The sequence below is a fragment of the Balaenoptera ricei genome, chromosome 17 (genome assembly GCF_028023285.1).
Source record: "Balaenoptera ricei isolate mBalRic1 chromosome 17, mBalRic1.hap2, whole genome shotgun sequence".
NCBI classification, from domain to species: Eukaryota; Metazoa; Chordata; class Mammalia; order Artiodactyla; family Balaenopteridae; genus Balaenoptera; species Balaenoptera ricei.
In genome coordinates this window covers 55,606,343-55,624,335 of record NC_082655.1, presented here as the reverse complement: position 1 = coordinate 55,624,335, position 17,993 = coordinate 55,606,343, and the positions used below count along the sequence as shown (strand labels likewise).

The 17,993-nt window shown below is 33.4% G+C and overlaps 1 non-coding gene across 1 annotated transcript; it reads left to right on the top strand.

Annotated features, from left to right (window-relative positions):
- Positions 1-4,330: 4,330 nt before the first annotated feature.
- On the top strand, positions 4,331-4,437 carry LOC132352136 (U6 spliceosomal RNA). Its single transcript, XR_009498603.1, has one exon. It is a non-coding gene; the product is annotated as a U6 spliceosomal RNA (small nuclear RNA).
- The last annotated feature ends 13,556 nt before the right edge of the window (positions 4,438-17,993 follow it).

Sequence of the window (17,993 nt, the reverse complement as noted above, 5' to 3'; positions counted from 1 at the left end):
ATCCTAAAGTTTTTGAAGATTGGGGTACATGCTGTGCTAATATGAAGCCAGTACATACAGAAGCTGATTGTTTCTTTGTTTCTAAGTCAAATATCAGAATAAAATAAACTTGAATCGGAGTTCTATTCAGCATGAATTATATGAGCAGTGAAAAACTTAAGCCCATATTCCAGTACAAATCTAGAGACATTTTAAAAATTTAAAAATACATTTTAAAATTACAACCTCTGTACACCAATGTTCTTTATGGTTATAGTGTTGATGAGCTATTTGTTTCAACACTAAAAAATCCATACAAAATTTGCAATATAAGAAATCAAGAATGATGTTGCAAAAATTGAAAAGGAGTACTGTGACATGTTTAAAATCAGAAAAGATGAAAATTCCAGAACTTTTTAAAGTGAATATTTATTTCCAGAAGAAAAAAGATTTCATGAAAAAAAAAAAAAAGAAATGTAATTATATAATACAGTTAGGGTCTCAAAATATTACATATTACCATATATTTAAAGGCAATAATTTTTATGACTTTTTCTAAATTCGGTAGTTTTAAAAATGTGTTTCACATTCACATTTTTTAGTAAAGTATTGTTTCTTTTCACTTTTGGAATTTTTTTAAATTGTGGTAAAATACACATAACTTAAAAATTTACCACCATAACCATTCTGAAGTTTACAGTTCAGTAGTGTTAAGTACATTCACACATTGTTGTGCAAAGTATCTCCAGAACTCTTTTCATCTTTCAAAACTGAAAGTCTATTAAAAAAAAGAAAAGCAAAGAAAAGAAAAGAACAAGTTTTGGCCAGGATGTAGAGAAATTGGAACACTTGTCACCTGCTTGTGAGAATGTAAAATTGTGCAACCACTATGGAAAACAGTATGGGAGGTCCTTAATAAATTAAAAATATAATTATCATATGACCCAACAGTTCCACTTTGGGGTGTATAAACCCAAAATAATTTAAAGCTGGATCTCAAAGAGATATTTGTACACCTATGTCCATAGAATATTATTCATAATAGCCAAAATGTAGAAGCAATTTAAGCATTCATCCAATGATGAATGAATGAGTAAATAAAATGTGGTATATAATGTGGTATATATATATATATATATATATATATATATATATATATATATACAATGGAATATTATTCAGCATTAAAAAGAAGATTCTGATACATACTACAACTTGGCTGAACCTTAAAAAACATACAAAGTGAAATAAGCTAGTCACAAAAAGGTAAATATTATATTCCACTTATATGAGATATTTAGGGAAGTGAAATTAATAGGGACAGAAAGTAGAAGGGTGGCTGCCAGAGGCCTAGGCAAGGGGGCCAATGAAGAATTTTTGTTTAATGGGTATAGTGGTAGGAGAAATGGTTATGAGTGATGTGTACTCTCCACTATTAACACCATAAAGATGTTACAACTTTACCAAATTATGAATTACTGAAGCAGGAGCATACAGTGGAAAACTGATGCATTAATTCCCAAGGATAAGATTCTTTTCATGGATCTTAAAGTATTACAATGTTTCTTTATCTTGGTATTATGCTAGAGATCTATAAGAAGAACCACTCTGGGGGCTTCCCTTCTGGTGCAGTGGTTAAGAATCCACCTGCCAATGGAGGGGATACAGGTTCGAGCTCTAGTCTGGGAAGATCCCACATGTTGCAGAGCAACTAAGCCCATGAACCACAACTACTGAGCCTGTGCTCTAGAGCCCATGAGCCACAACTACTGAAGCCCGCGTGCCTAGAGCCCGTGCTCCACAACAAAAGAAGCCACTGCAATCAGAAGCCTCTGCACCACAAAGAAGAGTAGCCCACACTCACCTCAACTAGAGAAAGCCCACATGCAGCAACAAAGACCCCACGCAGCCAAAAATAAATAAATTTATAAAAAAAAAAAGGACGACTCTGATCTCAAATAGATGCATCCAAATTCAGTTCTGTCACTTGTTAGTACCCATATGAGTCCTGTAATTCTCATTTTTCACTACTTTATAGTGGAAGTAATAATGCCTTTCTAGAATGGAGTTAAATACAACTATCTTTATTTACAGGTGACATAATCTTATGTATAAACTGAAGGACACACATAAAAATTTTTTAAACTGATAAACAAGTTCATTAGGGATGCAGGATACAATATCAATATACAAAAATCTATTGCATTTCTATACATTATCAATGAACAATCAAAAAATGAAATCACAAAACAATTCAAGTTACAGTGGCATCAAAAAATAAAATACTTAGGAATAAATTTAACACAAATGTAAAGGTTATAACCTGAAAACTTTAAGGCATTGCTGAAAGAACTTACAGAAGACTTAAATAAATGGAAAGAAAACTCAGGTCCATGGATTACAAAACTTAATATTATTAAGATAGCAATATGCCACAAACTGATCTATAAAGTTAATTCAATTTCTATCAAAATCTTAGCAAGCTTTTTTTGCAGAAATTGCCAAGCTGATCTAAAATTCATAGAGAAATGCAAAACAATCTTTAAAAAGATAAAGGATACTGAAAAAGAACGAAGTTGAAGTATTCACAATTCTAAATTTGAAAACTTAAAATAAAGCTACAGTAATCAAGAATGTGTGGTAATGGGATAAGGAGAGATAGATAGAAAAATAGATGATGATAGATAGATAGATAGATAGATAGATAAATTGATCAAATAGAACTGGGAGTTCAGAAATAAACTCATATTAATGGTCAGTTGAATTTTGACAAGAGTCCCAAGACAATTCAATCAGAAAGAATGGTCTTTTCAACAAACAGTGCTGGGACAATTGGTTATTCACATACAAATAAATAAAGTTGGACCCTTCCTCTTGACATACAAAAAATGAGCTAAAAATGAATCATAGATCTAAGCTAAAACTATAAAAGCTAAAACTATAAAAGTCTTAGAAGAAAATATAGTAGTTAATTTTCAAGTTTGTGGGTTGGGCAAAGTCTTCTTGGCTAACATTAAAAGCAAAAGGGACAAAACAAAAAGCAGACAAATTGGACTTCATCAAAATTAAATTTTTTTCTGCTTCAAAGAATACCATCAACAAAGTAAAAAGAAACCTGGAAAAATGGAGAATATATTTATAAATAACTCATAAGAAACTTGTATTTATAATATAAATGATTCTTCCAAGTCAATAATAAGAAGACAGATAATCCAAATTAAAAATAGATGAAGGATCTGAGTGGATATTTCTCCAAAGAAGATATACAAATGGCTAATAAGCACACAAAATGCTCAACAGCATTAATTATTAGGTACTTGCAAATGAAAACCACTATGAGATACCACTTCACATCCACTGGGATTGATAAAATCAAAAAGACAAATAATACAAAAGTTGGCAAGGATATGAAGAAATTGGAAAACTCATAGACTTCTCATAGGAATGTAAAATGATGCAGCCACTTTGGAAAAAGTGACTGCCAGTTCCTCAAAATTCAAACATACAGAAAATGTATAAAGAAGTCTTTGCACTCCTAGGTATATACTCAAGAGAAATAAAAACAAATTTGTGTACCAATGTACATAGCAGCCATTATTCATAATAGTCCAAAAGTGGTAACAGAACAAATGTTCATAGATTGATGAATGGATAAACAAAATGTGGTGTATGTATACAATGGAGAATTGGTGCTTAATGATTAGTTCAAAAGAGTGAAGTATGGAAAAAGAAAGAGACAAGGAAATTTATTTTAGAAAAACCTGGAAAATACAGTCTTTGCCATCTGACCAAAGTAAACATCATCAGTGATAAGTAATCTTGACAATATGTAACCTGTTACACTATAAGAAGTGTGTTTCACCTCTACGGTATTCTCACTAAAAACCTATAACCTTAGCCTAACCATGACAAAAATATGCAATAAACCCAAATTGAGGAACATTGTACAAACTGCCTGTTCAGTACTCAAAACTGTCAAGGTCATGAAAAACATAGAAATTCTGAGAAACTGTTACAGCCAAGAGGTGCTTAAGGAGCCATGACAACTAAATGGAATGCGGTGTCCAGATGGAATCCTGGAACAGAAAATTATTAGGTAAGATGTAAGGAATCTGAAGAGAATACAGACTTATTTAATAAAAATGTATCAATATTGATTTATTGATGCAAACAAATTGACCATACTAATGTAAGATGTTAATAATATTGGAAATTGGGTATGCTGTACTCAATGAAATCTCAATTTTTCTCTAAATCTATAAAGTTCAAAAAAAAAGTCTACTAAAAAAAATCTCATTTATAATGAAAAAAAAGTTGCCAAATACTAAGTCCAACCAAAAATAAGCATAAAATGCTCACTTCGGCAGCACATATACTAAAATTGGAACGATACAGAGAAGATTAGTATGGCCCCTGTGCAAGCATGACATGCAAATTCGTGAAGCATTCCATATTTTTTGCAAGAGGGAGAAGATATGGGGAGATATGTATTATGTATGTATATGTATACATATAGCTGATTCACTTTGTTATAAAGCAGAAACTAACACACCATTGTGAAGCAATTATACTCCAATAAAGATGTTAAAAAAAAAATAAGCATGAAGCTCATGGACAATATTGTTTAAATTTACTGAATTAAACAAATGGTGAATTTTCTACAATCCTTATAGATGAAAATATTTAATAAATTCGGGTCTCTCAAAATCATTCTATTAATTTAATGCAATCCAATAAAATTCAAGCAGTGTTTTTCACAAAATTTGAAAAGAATCTGCCTAAAATATACATGACATAGAGCCAACAATAAAGACATTTTTAAGAACAAAAATTGTCTCTATTTCAAGACAAAAGACAGAGCATTTCAAAAATTGTGTAAGAGATAATTAGACCAATGAAACTAAATAAGGAAAACAGATGCAAATCCACCTTCTATGAAAAGTTTGTGTATGAGAGCAGAAGCATTATATATCACTGGGAAAAAAGATGAACTATTCAATAAATGGTGCTTGTTTAATTGGAGGTCCATATGGAAAGAGACTGAAACATAACTTTATCTCATATGATGTAAAACATAAACTCCAGATTTAATTTCAAAACAAAAGTGAGAAAAGCCAAACATCTGGAAGAAATTAAGATATTACCTCCATAAGATTATGAGTGCTCAGCTAAAGCAGTGCTAAGAGGGAAGTTTATAGCAATACAAGCCTACCTCAAGAAACAGGAAACATCTTGAATAAACAACCTAACCTTGCACCTAAAGCAATTAGAGAAAGAAGAACAAAAAAACCCCAAAGCCAGCAGAAGGAAAGAAATTATAAAGATCAGGTCAGAAATAAATGAAAAAGAAATGAAGGAAACAATAGCAAAAATCAATGAAACTAAAAGCTGGTTCGTCGAGAAGATAAACAAAATGGATAAACCATTAGCCAGACTCATCAAGAGAAAAAGAGAGAAGACTCAAATCAATAGAATTAGAAATGAAAAAGGAGAAGTAACCACTGACACTGCAGAAATACAAAAGATCATGAGAGATTACTACAAGCAACTCTATGCCAATAAAATGGACAACCTGGAAGAAATGGACAGATTCTTAGAAATGCACAACCTGCCGAGACTGAACCAGGAAGAAATAGAAAATATGAACAGACCAATCACAAGCACTGAAATTGAAACTGTGATTAAAAACCTTCCAACAAACAAAAGCCCAGGACCAGATGGCTTCACAGGTGAATTCTATCCAACATTTAGAGAAGAGCTAACACCTATCCTTCTCAAACTCTTCCAAAATATTGCAGAGGGAGGAACACTCCCAAACTCATTCTACGAGGCCACCATCACCCTGATACCAAAACCAGACAAAGATGTCACAAAGAAAGAAAACTACAGGCCAATATCACTGATGAACATAGATGCAAAAATCCTCAACAAAATACTAGCAAACAGAATCCAACAGCACATTAAAAGGATCATACACCATGATCAAGTGGGGTTTATCCCAGGAATGCAAGGATTCTTCAATATACGCAAATCAATCAATGTGATACACCATATTAACAAATTGAAGGAGAAAAACCATATGATCATCTCAATAGATGCAGAGAAAGCTTTTGACAAAATTCAACACCCATTTATGATAAAAGCCCTGCAGAAACTAGGCATAGAGGAACTTTCCTCAACATAATAAAGGCCATATATGACAAACCCACAGCCAACATTGTCCTCAATGGTGAAAAACTGAAACCATTTCCACTAAGATCAGGAACAAGACAAGGTTGCCCACTCTCACCACTATTATTCAACATAGTTTTGGAAGTGTTAGCCACAGTAATCAGAGAAGAAAAAGAAATAAAAGGAATCCAAATCGGAAAAGAAGAAGTAAAGCTGTCACTATTTGCAGATGACATGATACTATACATAGAGAATCCTAATGATGCTACCAGAAAACTCCTAGAGCTAATCAATGAATTTGGTAAAGTAGCAGGATACAAAATTAATGCACAGAAATCTCTTGCATTCCTATATACTAATGATGAAAAATCTGAAAGTGAAATTAAGAAAACACTCCCATTTATCACTGCAACAAAAAGAATAAAATATCTAGGAATAAACCTACCTAAGGAGACAAAAGACCTGTATGCAGAAAATTATAAGACACTGATGAAAGAAATTAAAGATGATACAAATAGGTGGAGAGATATACCATGTTCCTGGATTGGAAGAATCAACATTGTGAAAATGACTCTACTACCCAAAGCAATCTACAGATTCAATGCAATCCCTATCAAACTACCACTGGCATTTTTCACAGAACTAGAACAAAAAATTTCACAATTTGTATGGAAACACAAAAGACTCCGAATAGCCAAAGCAATCTTGAGAACGTTAAATGGAGCTGGGGGAATCAGGCTCCCTGACTTCAGACTATATTACAAAGTTACAGTAATCAAGACAGTTTGGTACTGGCACAAAAACAGAAATATAGATCAATGGAACAGTATAGAAAGCCCAGAGATAAACCCACGCACATATAGTCACCTTATCTTTGATAAAGGAGGCAAGCATATACAGTGGAGAAAAGACAGCCTCTTCAATAAGTGGTGCTGGGAAAATTGGGCAGATACATGTAAAAGTATGAAATTAGAACACTCCCTGACACCATACACAAAAATAAACTCAAAATGGATTAAAGACCTAAGTGTAAGGGCAGACACTCTCAAACTCTTAGAGGAAAACATAGGCAGAACACTCTATGACATACATCACAGCAAGATTCCTTTTGACCCAGCTCCCAGAGAAATGGAAATAAGAACACAAATAAACAAATGGGACCTAATGAAACTTAAAAGCTTTTGCACAGCAAAGGAAACCATAAACAAGACCAAAAGACAACCATCAGAATGGGAGAAAATATTTGCAAATGAAGCAACTGACAAAGGATTAATCTCCAAGATTTACAAGCAGCTCATGCAGCTCAATAAGAAAAAAACAAACAACCCAATCCAAAAATGGGCAGAAGACCTAAATAGACATTTCTCCAAAGAAGATATACAGATTGCCAACAGACACATTAAAGAATGCTCAACATCATTAATCATTAGAGAAATGCAAATCAAAACTACAATGAGATATCATCTCACACCGATCAGAATGGCCATCATCAAAAAATCTAGAAACAATAAATGCTGGAGAGGGTGTGGAGGAAAGGGAACACTCTTGCACTGTTGGTGGGAATGTAAATTGATACAGCCACTATGGAGAACAGTATGGAGATTCCTTAAAAAACTAAAAATAGAACTACCATACGACCAAGCCATCCCACTACTGGGCATATACCCTGAGAAAACCATAGTTCAAAAAGTGTCATGTACCAAAATGTTCATTGCAGCTCTATTTACAATAGCCAGGACATGGAAGCAACCTAAATGTCCATCGACAGATGAATGGATAAAGAAGATGTGGCACATATATACAATGGAATATTACTCAGCCATAAAAAGAAATGAAATGGAGGTATTTGTAATGAGGTGGATGGAGTTAGAGTCTGTCATACAGAGTGAAGTAAGTCAGAAAGAGAAAAACAAATACAGTATGCTAACACATATATACGGAATCTAAGGGAAAAAAAAGAAAAAAGGCCATGAAGAACCTAGTGGCAAGACGGGAATCAAGATACAAACCTACTAGAGAATGGACTTGAGGATATGGGGAGGGGGTGGGGTGAGATGTGACAGGGTAAGAGAGTGTCATGGACATATATACACTACCAAATGTAAAATAGATAGCTAGTGGGAAGCAGCCGCATAGCACAGGGAGATCAGCTCGGTGCTTTGTGACCACCTAGAGGGGTGGGATGGGGAGGGTGGGAGGGAGGGAGATGCAAGAGGGAAGAGATATGGGAACATATTATATATGTATAACTGATTCACTTTGTTATAAAGCAGAAGCTAACACACCATTGTAAGGCAATTATACTTCAATAAAGATGTTAAAAAAAAAAAAGATTATGAGTGCTGAATGTAAAGCGTTTTAAGGAAGGTAGATTAGCCTTTATTTGATCAACCCCATCACCAAAAATAAAGAAATGCCAGTTAATTATATATGATTGAAGGCATCAGACAGAACCAAAGTAGCCTGTAGCCATGTCCAAAAACATCCATATCCTGAAGAGAAGGGAAGTAAGTTATGTGAGACCAGCATTTGGTGCTACCTTTTCTCTCAAGGCATTTGCAATCTACCAATGGAAAGATAGGCCTCTGAGAATCTGGGCAGCACTTGCAACCATCTCACAAAACTAGAGAAACAAGAGTTAGAGTTCAGGATCCATCAAGGTAGAGGCTCTCTGGTAATGAGCCCTGGATTTAAGGTGGGTCTCCCAAAGGAGTAAAGACAAACCAGAAATAGATCACCCATACAGAAAAATAAAACCTGTCACTGACACACCTCACTTCTTGAGTTTAATATGGATATTTACCTTTGCTTTAGCTATGAATGAGAAACCAACAGACTTTTGGCAACCCCACATGTCTAAAAGACAAAGAGTGAAGTTCAGACTCCCAAAGAGGAAGGCCTTATAAATACTCTAGTTTTTCAGTTGAAACTAATAAAGTTCTCAACAGAGAATTAAAGGAAAAGTGACAAAAAAGAGCAAATTATAACAGAAATGGATAATAGAAACCCACAGGGAATCCAGATATTGGAATATCAGATATACCCTTTATAGTAATAGTAAAACATATTATGAAGTAAATTGAGAAGATACAGAATTTCAGCAAAGAAAAGGAATATATAAAAGGAATATAAATAGAAATTTCAGATCTGAAAATATAAAAAACTAAAATAAAGAATTCAATATATGAGTTTAATGGCAGATTAGCCACAGTGTCTTCTCTCCAAAAAAGAAATCAGATTAATGAGGTGGAAGATAGTTCTTTGATCCAATTCCAAGCACAGAGAGAGATGGGAGGAAAAAGGATGGAAAATACACCAAAGTACTTAAGAGACAAAGGGGATATATTAAAAATACCTAACATAACCTGTAAAGAGTCTCAGAAGGAAAGGGCAAAGAAAAGAGTACATAAACAATATTTGAAAGAAAAAAAACAGATAATTTTCCAAACTGATCAAATACACAAATAGAAACAAAATAAATAATCAAAGGCAAACAAATAAGATCATAAAAGCAGGCAGGAAGAAAAAAAATTGACCAATTAGCTAGAATAAAAACAATAGAACTGACAGCTGACTTTTCTATAAAAATTATGGAAGCAGAAGATTTTAGAGCTGAATTTTTTTTTAAGTGACAAAAATGCACTAACATAGAAATCTATTCACAGAGAAAATGTGCTTCAAAAATATAGGTAGGGACTACCCTGGTGGTCCAGTGGTAAAGAATTTGCCTTACAATGCAGGGGACATGGGTTCGATCCATAGCCAGGGAACTAAGATCCCACATGCCGTGGGGCAACTAAGCCCGCATGCCACAACTATTGAGCTCGTACACTTCAACTAGAGGCTGCATGCTGCAAACTACAGAGCCCATGTGCCCTGGAGCCTGCACGCTACAACTAGAGAATAGAAAAGCCACATGCCACAACTAGAGAGAAGCCCATGCACCGCAGTGAAGAGCCCATGCACCACAATGAAAGATCCTGCATGCCTCAATGAAGATCCCAAGCACCACAATTAAGACCTGATGCAGCCAAAAATAAGTTAAATAAATAAATAAATAGTAAATAAATCTTAAAAAAAGCAAAGAAGGTATATTTTCATATATACTTTTTCAGATATATAAAAATTAGGAAAATGTATCACTATTGGATCTATATTAATGAAAATACTTAGGGAATACTTAAGACAGAGGGAAAATGATCTAATAGAAGCCTGGAAATTCAGAAAAGAATAAAGATTGAAAATATTGAATGTATAAATAAATCTAAATGAATATTGACTACATACAAAAACATTGCTGTCTTGTGGGATTTAAAAATTATGAATAATTAAAGTAAATGACAAACAAAAGAAAAATCAGAAAGTGAAAAATAGAGTTAAAGTGTTTTAAAGTCTTTGCATTATCAGGGGAATATTAAAAACATTACGTTAAGTCAGACTTCAATAAATAAATAATAAAGTAATTTCTCATGTAACCACTCAAACAACATTTTTAAAATATGACAGACAAGAGGATAAATATTAAAAATGCTTAATTAAAACAAAGAATGAAAAAAAGAAGGAAAAAGAATGTTTAAAGCTCGTGGGACAAAAACAGTACAAATAACCAGATGGTACATTTAAATACAAACTGATGAGGAAATATACTAAATACACCAATTAAAAAATAAAAATTGTCAGACTGAACTTAAACAAAGACATAATAAACCATGATAAACTGAAAAGAAGGTAAAAAATCAGAAAAAAGAATTTCAAACAAATAAAAGAAAACCAAATAGATGATAAATCTAAATAGAAATTTATCAGTAATTATATTCAGTATAAACAAAATAAATACTCCAATTTTAAAAATATCATGATTGATTAAAAAATAAGAATCAACTGTATGTGTTGACATTAATAAGACAAAATGGACAATAAGACAATAAACATTATAAGAGACAAAAAAGGGTATTTTAGAACAATAAAGGAGCCAACCAACTTAGAAGTTATTCAATTCAAAATATACTAGTTAACATGGTCTCAAAATATATAAAGCAAAAATAATTAGAGGTATAAGGATACTGGTAGTAGTCATGAAGCTGCTAGGTCAAAGACAAAGGACAGTTTATTTCTCACGGCAAGAGCAATAGACAGAGTAATACTCATACCAGTTCCCTGAGCCCAATACCTAAAGAACAATGTGACTCATCAGATGATGCCTCTATAGCCATGAGATGCACTACAGGAGTGAAACACAAGCTAAGGAAATCTATAGTCTTATATGAAGGCCACTAGAAAATGTAGCCTAGAAGGTGTCTAGGCTACAGAAGAAGGCATTATCTTTATTATTATCCTGATCAGGAAACAAACCTTCCCTCTGCCCCAAAGGGAGGCACTATCTCTATCTTCCAAAACTATTTCCTATAAATTCTTGAAAAGATACTCTGAAAGAGAAACAGATTCCAGATATGCAGAAGCACCATGGGGAGTTGTCTTCCACACCATTAAAAGAGTGAAGAAGAAAGCCTAACAGTGGAAGAAGATATTGAAAATGCATATGACCTAAAAAGGACTTGCATCAAAACATAAATAACACATACAAATCAGTAAGCAAAAGAGAGATGATCCAGTTTTCAGAAATAAGCCAAAAGCAAGACTTTCTTTTCCAGTCCAGTGTAATCTACTCACCCTGAATCTACATAGAAAAATCAAAAATGTTTCAAATAATTTAGGCATACTTAGTAATTAAAATTCAAATTATAGAGATTCAATTTAGTGAGCACCAAGTCATGTGTTTAAGAGAATTTTTTGCTACCATATAAAAATGGAGAAGACTTTTGAAGTTCAAAAATAGTAGAAAATCACTTTAGATATGAATGCTTCATTTTTAAAATATTCAAATACTTACTAGAAGGCAAAGTTCAGAAAATAGAACTTCTCTTGGTATTTTCTCCAAACTAACAGTCTATTCTCCTTTCATTTTCAAAAGATCTATGGGAATTTTAAACATCCAAAATTCTTCATTTTTTCTTGTGATTATAATTTGACATATAATTGCTATTATTTAGAAGAGATTGTAAAGATGTCTAAAGATATCACATAAATCTTAAAATATAACAACCTAAAATAGTAATATTTTTGACTTATGATGTTAAATGAACATTGGTTAAAAGAAAGGAATCTTCTAAAGTGAGATTTGTCTTAATCTGTAAAATTGTCAGTGTGTATTTAATGTCTCTTATTGAGCGTAACCAGTAAGTTAATAAGTGATCAAATTTTGAAAGAATATTGATGTGAATTCAATCTTGGTTAAGTAAACAGGTGTTATGATGAAAATGGGGTATAGCTGTAATTAATTTTCTGCAATTTGCTTTTTTGATTTCACTAAATTTTCTTTTATCCTAAAATACCAGCTTGATGCATTTCCAATAAAACAACTGGGTTTATCATGGTTAGGAAAAGCTACTCCATCTTACTGAGTTCCTGTTTGTAATCTTGTGATTGTTTAAGCATTACTTTAAGAATAGCAGCTACTGGAAATTTGCAGTTTAGGACTGTGATAAGATGCCATATTCATTCATTATTTTAAATCATATTTTTATATATAAAATTAAAAGCAGAAAAAATAACAATATTTAGGCCTGGCTCCAAAGAAGTTGCATTTCTTGGTGCTTAGTTTGGGATCAAAAAAACAAACTGAGCAATATAAACGGGATAATCATCAGTATAATAATAAGGAAAAGAATGTGGATATTATTCCAAAAATGTTACCAAAATAATCAGTTTGGTAGTCAAAAGTAGTATTGGTAATTTGTTTCTTAAAAAAAGAAAGAAAAAGAAGAAAAGTTAATGATGCCATAGTATAAGGGTGCTTTTAGCTCTTTTCTGTAATACTGCCCATAAATTTTCTACTCTCACCTGGCAATGAAAATATTTCTAATTTGAACAAATATAAGCCATAAATAAAAAGGAACATAAGTTTCCCCAACCTTATTATCTCTTTCAAAGATTAAGAAAAATAAACCTTTTCTAGTTATCTCTTGTTGTATAAGAAAACCACTCCAAAATTTAGCTGTATTCACCTAATGAGTTCTATTTTCTACGGAGATGTATTGGGTGCCTAGGTTCTCCTGAACATAATCTCCATCTCAATCTCTCTCTTCCCTCCCCCACTTCTCTTCTCATCTCTTCTACTCTCCCATAACCATCATTAACTAGCCTAGTTTAAGCTTCTTTACATGGTAGCTGGATGAAACTGGAAGTGTGAAAATGAGGGTTAAAATGGAAACTGCAAGTTTTCTTAGTTAATAGACCCAGAAATTACACAATGTCATTTTTACATTCCATTGATCGAAACAGGACCTTTCATAAATTCAAAGGGAAGAGAAGTATGTTCTCTTATTAATGGAGGAGTGGAAAATTCACATAGCAAACAGACATGCAGGATGAGAGAGAGGGATTTATGTGCACATCTTTGGAAACAATCTACCATTGTCTACCCTCTGGCCACAGCAATTTACAGGCCTCCCACATGCAAAATACATTCCTCCCTCCTCCAAAAGCCTCATACCCTTAAGGTATTTTCTCAAAATCCAGAATGTCATTATCTAAATTATGTCCATATATGCCTGAGGATTACTGGATGCAGCTGCTCACATTCAATTGCTCTTAATCTAGAGACAGTGAGATATAAAATGACAGATTATCTGCCTTCTGCATACACTGATAAAGCACAGATAAAATAATTGCAATGGACACTTGCATTTTAAAAGAAGAACATATACATATAACTGATTCACTTTGTTATACAGCAGAAACTAATACAATATTGTAAAGCAATTATACTCCAATAAAGATGCTAAAAAAAAAAGGCAAAAAAATAAAATAAATAAAAGAAGAACAGAAAGCATTTATTTATCACTGACCCATGGCAATTCTGAATCCAGCTGGACACATGTTACCAGTTCCCTTTCTCTGAGACACAAGGAAAAGTCTGAGTGGAGTGTAATTCTGGTTCCTAATCCATTGTTTTTCAAAGATCTTGGCTTTGCCTCAGAGTTAGCCAAACTTTCCTAGAATAAATAGCAGGTATTTACAGCTGAGTAGCTCTAAGTCTGTTTCTTATCTTTAGGAGTTGGGAGCTTTTTGCATTTTGAAATATCTTTGTCCCTTCAGTCCAATCAGGTGGTGTGTTGTTGGTTCGAGGCTTTTAAAATTTGTAGATTTTTCTATAAATTTCATTAGGATACTTCATGCCCTCAAAGCAATATCTATCATTTTTTTCAAGGTAGAATTATCTCTATTTTGCATGTGTGAGAATACTGTAGGAAAATGCTATCAAGATTCTCAGAAGTACTTAATGTCTAGCTGAGAGAGCCTACTGGGGACCATCTCAAATTTTTCAGAGGTCTTAGCAAAGAGGCTTATAGACAATAAATGAGACCTTTCCTGTGAGGCCATATTCCACTTGGAGAGTCCCTGGTCAGCTGGAGAAACTATACTGGGCCAGACGTAAGACATCATCTTCTTGAATGAGCGAATATAGAAGTCACGTGACAAAAAGACATGTTGCCATGAGAGATCTGGTCAGGCATATATGTGGAAATAACCCACCACAACATCATTTTCAATCTAAATTACTTCTAAATGTTGTACTCTGATCATTTTTCTATTTTTCTTTCACTCTTAAATAAAAACCTGAAAGTGATATATTACACAGCAACAACACAAAACTTTCAACTAAGTCCTAAATATTTTATGCTAATTGCATGTTTCATTGCACAAAAAACCTTTTCACCAGACCTATTTGAGAGTGGGATAAGTGAAACTCCTTGATTTATATTTTTGCTTGTAATTGCATAAATTATTTTATGTATATTTAATTATTTTGGATTTTGTATCTTTATATTTGTTGACAACAGCATGAATAAAATCATATTCAAAATTATTCAATACCACTTCACACGCATTAGGATAGCTGTTAAAAAAAAAAGAGAGAGAATAACAAATGTTAGCAAAGATATAGAGAAATTGGAGCCTTTGTGCATTCATTGCTGGTGGAATTGTAAAGTGAATCAGCCCCTGAGAAAAACAGTAGAGCTGATCCTCAAAATATTACACATAGAATAACTATATGATCCAGCAATTCCACTTCTGGGTATATACCCAAAATAATTGAAAACAAGCTCTCAAACACATATTTGTATACCCATGTTCATTGAAGCATTAGTCAAAATAGCCAAAAACTGGAAGCAACACAAGTGTTCATCATTAGATGAATTATTTAGAGTTTAACGTGACATAAAGACTTCAATGCATATTGAGACTACTTTGACTGCTTGGTTCACTGAGGTCAATCATGAACAAATTTAAAAGAAAAGAGGAAGTTTAGGGTATAGAAAGTAAAAAGTATCTTGCAAAAAAAGATTGAAAAAACAATTTCATTCCATTATTGCAGAAAAATGACAATGAACTTTTTAAAGCAGACTAAATGTAATTAAATAATGCAAAAGTTAACTTGAATGAGACTGCCAAAAAAAATTAATAAAAAATCATAAAATTATGATACAAAAATATTCCGGTTCTGCATAAACTTAAAAATATTATTCATTGCAGTGCTTAAAAATGTTGTGATGATTGCCTAAAGATCAAGTGTTTTATAACTAAGTAATAAAGTTCTAATTTTGAAAAACACTGGAGTATCTGATCACTAATATTATTATTTTTTTAACATATTTATTGGAGTATAATTGCTTTACAATGGTCTGTTAGTTTCTGCTTTATAACAAAGTGAATCAGCTATACATATACATATATCCCCATATCTCCTCCCTCTTGTGTCTCCCTCCCACCCTCCCTATTCCACCCCTCTAGGTGGTCACGAAGCACCGAGCTGATCTCCCTATGCTATGCGGCTGCTTCCTACTAGCTATTTATTTTACATTTGGTAGTATATATAAGTCCATGCACTCTCTCACTTCATCCCAGCTTACCCTTTCCTCTCCCCATGTCCTCAAGTCCATTTTCTACGTCTGTGCCATTATTCCTGTCCTGCCCCGTGTTCTTCATAACCATTTTTTTTCTTTTTTTAGATTCCATACATATGTGTTAGCATACAGTATTTATTTTTCCCTTCTGACTTACTTCACTCTGTATGACAGACTCGAGGTCAATCCACCTCACTACAAATAACTCAATTTTGTTTCTTTCTGTGGTTAACTAATATTCCATTGTATATCTGTGCCACATCTTCTTTATCCATTCATCTGTCGATGGACACTTAGGTTGCTTCCATGTCCTGGATATTGTAAATAGAGCTGCAATGAATATTATGGTATACGACTCTTTTTGAATTATGGTTTTCTCAGGGTATATGCCCAGTAGTGGGATTGCTGGGTCGTATGGTAGTTCTATTTGTAGTTTTTTAAGGAACGTCCATACTGTTCTCCATAGTGGCTGTATCAATTTACATCCCCACCAGCAGCGCAAGAGGGTTCCCTTTTCTCCACACTGTCTCCAGCATTTAGTGTTTGTAGATTTTTTGATGATGGCCATTCTGACTGGTGTGAGGTGATACCTCATTGTAGTTTTGATTTGCATTTCTCTAATGATTAGTGATGTTGAGCATTCTTTCATGTGTTTGTTGGCAATCTGTATATCTTCTTTGGAGAAATGTCTATTAAGGTCTTCTGCCCATTTTTGGATTGGGTTGTTTGTTTTTCTGTTATTGAGCTGCATGAGCTGCTTGTATATTTTGGAGATTAATCCTTTGTCAGTTGCTTCATTTGCAAATATTTTCTCCCATTCTGAGGGTTGTCTTTTCATCTTGTTTATGGTTTCCTTTGCTGTGCAAAAGCTTTTAAGTTTCATTAGGTCTCATTTGTTTATTTTTGTTTTTATTTCCATTTCTCTAGAGGTGGGTCAAAAAGGATCTTGCTGTGATTTATGTCATAGAGTGTTCACCTATGTTTTCCTCTAAGAGTTTTATAGTGTTTGGCCTTACATTTAGGTCTTTAATACATTTTGAGTTTATTTTTTTGTATGGTGTTAGGGAGTGTTCTAATTTCATTCTTTTACATGTAGCTGTCCAGTTTTCCCAGCACAACTTATTGAAGAGGCTGTCTTTTCTCCATTGTATACTCTTGCCTCCTTTGTGAAGTTAAGATGACCATATGTGTGTGGGTTTATCTCTGGGCTTTCTGTCCTGTTCCATTGATCTATATTTCTGTTTTTGTGCCAGTACCATAGGTTGAAGTCAGGGAGCCTGATTCCTCCAACTCCGTTTTTCTTTCTCAAGATTGCTTTGGCTATTCAGGGTCTTTTGTGTTTCCATACAAATTGTGAATTTTTTTGTTCTAGCTCTGTGAAAAATGACATTGGTAGTCTGATAGGGATTGCACTGAATCTGTAGATTGCTTTGGGTAGTACAGTCATTTTCACAATGTTGATTCTTCCAATCCAAGAACATGGTATATCTCTCCATCTGTCTGTGTCATCTTTAATTTCATTCATCAGTATCTTATAGTTTACTGCATACAGGTCTTTTGTCTCCTTAGGTAAGTTTATTCCTAGGTATTTTATTCTTTTTGTTGCAATGGTAAATGGGAGTGTTTCCTTAATTTCTCTTTCAGATTTTTCATCATTAGTGTATAGGAATGCAAGAGATTTCTGTGCATTAATTTTGTATCCTGCTACTTTACCAAATTCATTGATTAGCTCTAGTAGTTTTCTGGTAGTGTCGTTAGGATTCTCTATGTATAATATCATGTCATCTTCAAACAGTGACAGCTTTACTTCTTCTTTTCCAATTTGGATTCCTTTTATTTCTTTTTCTTCTTTGATTGCTGTAGCTAAGACTTCCA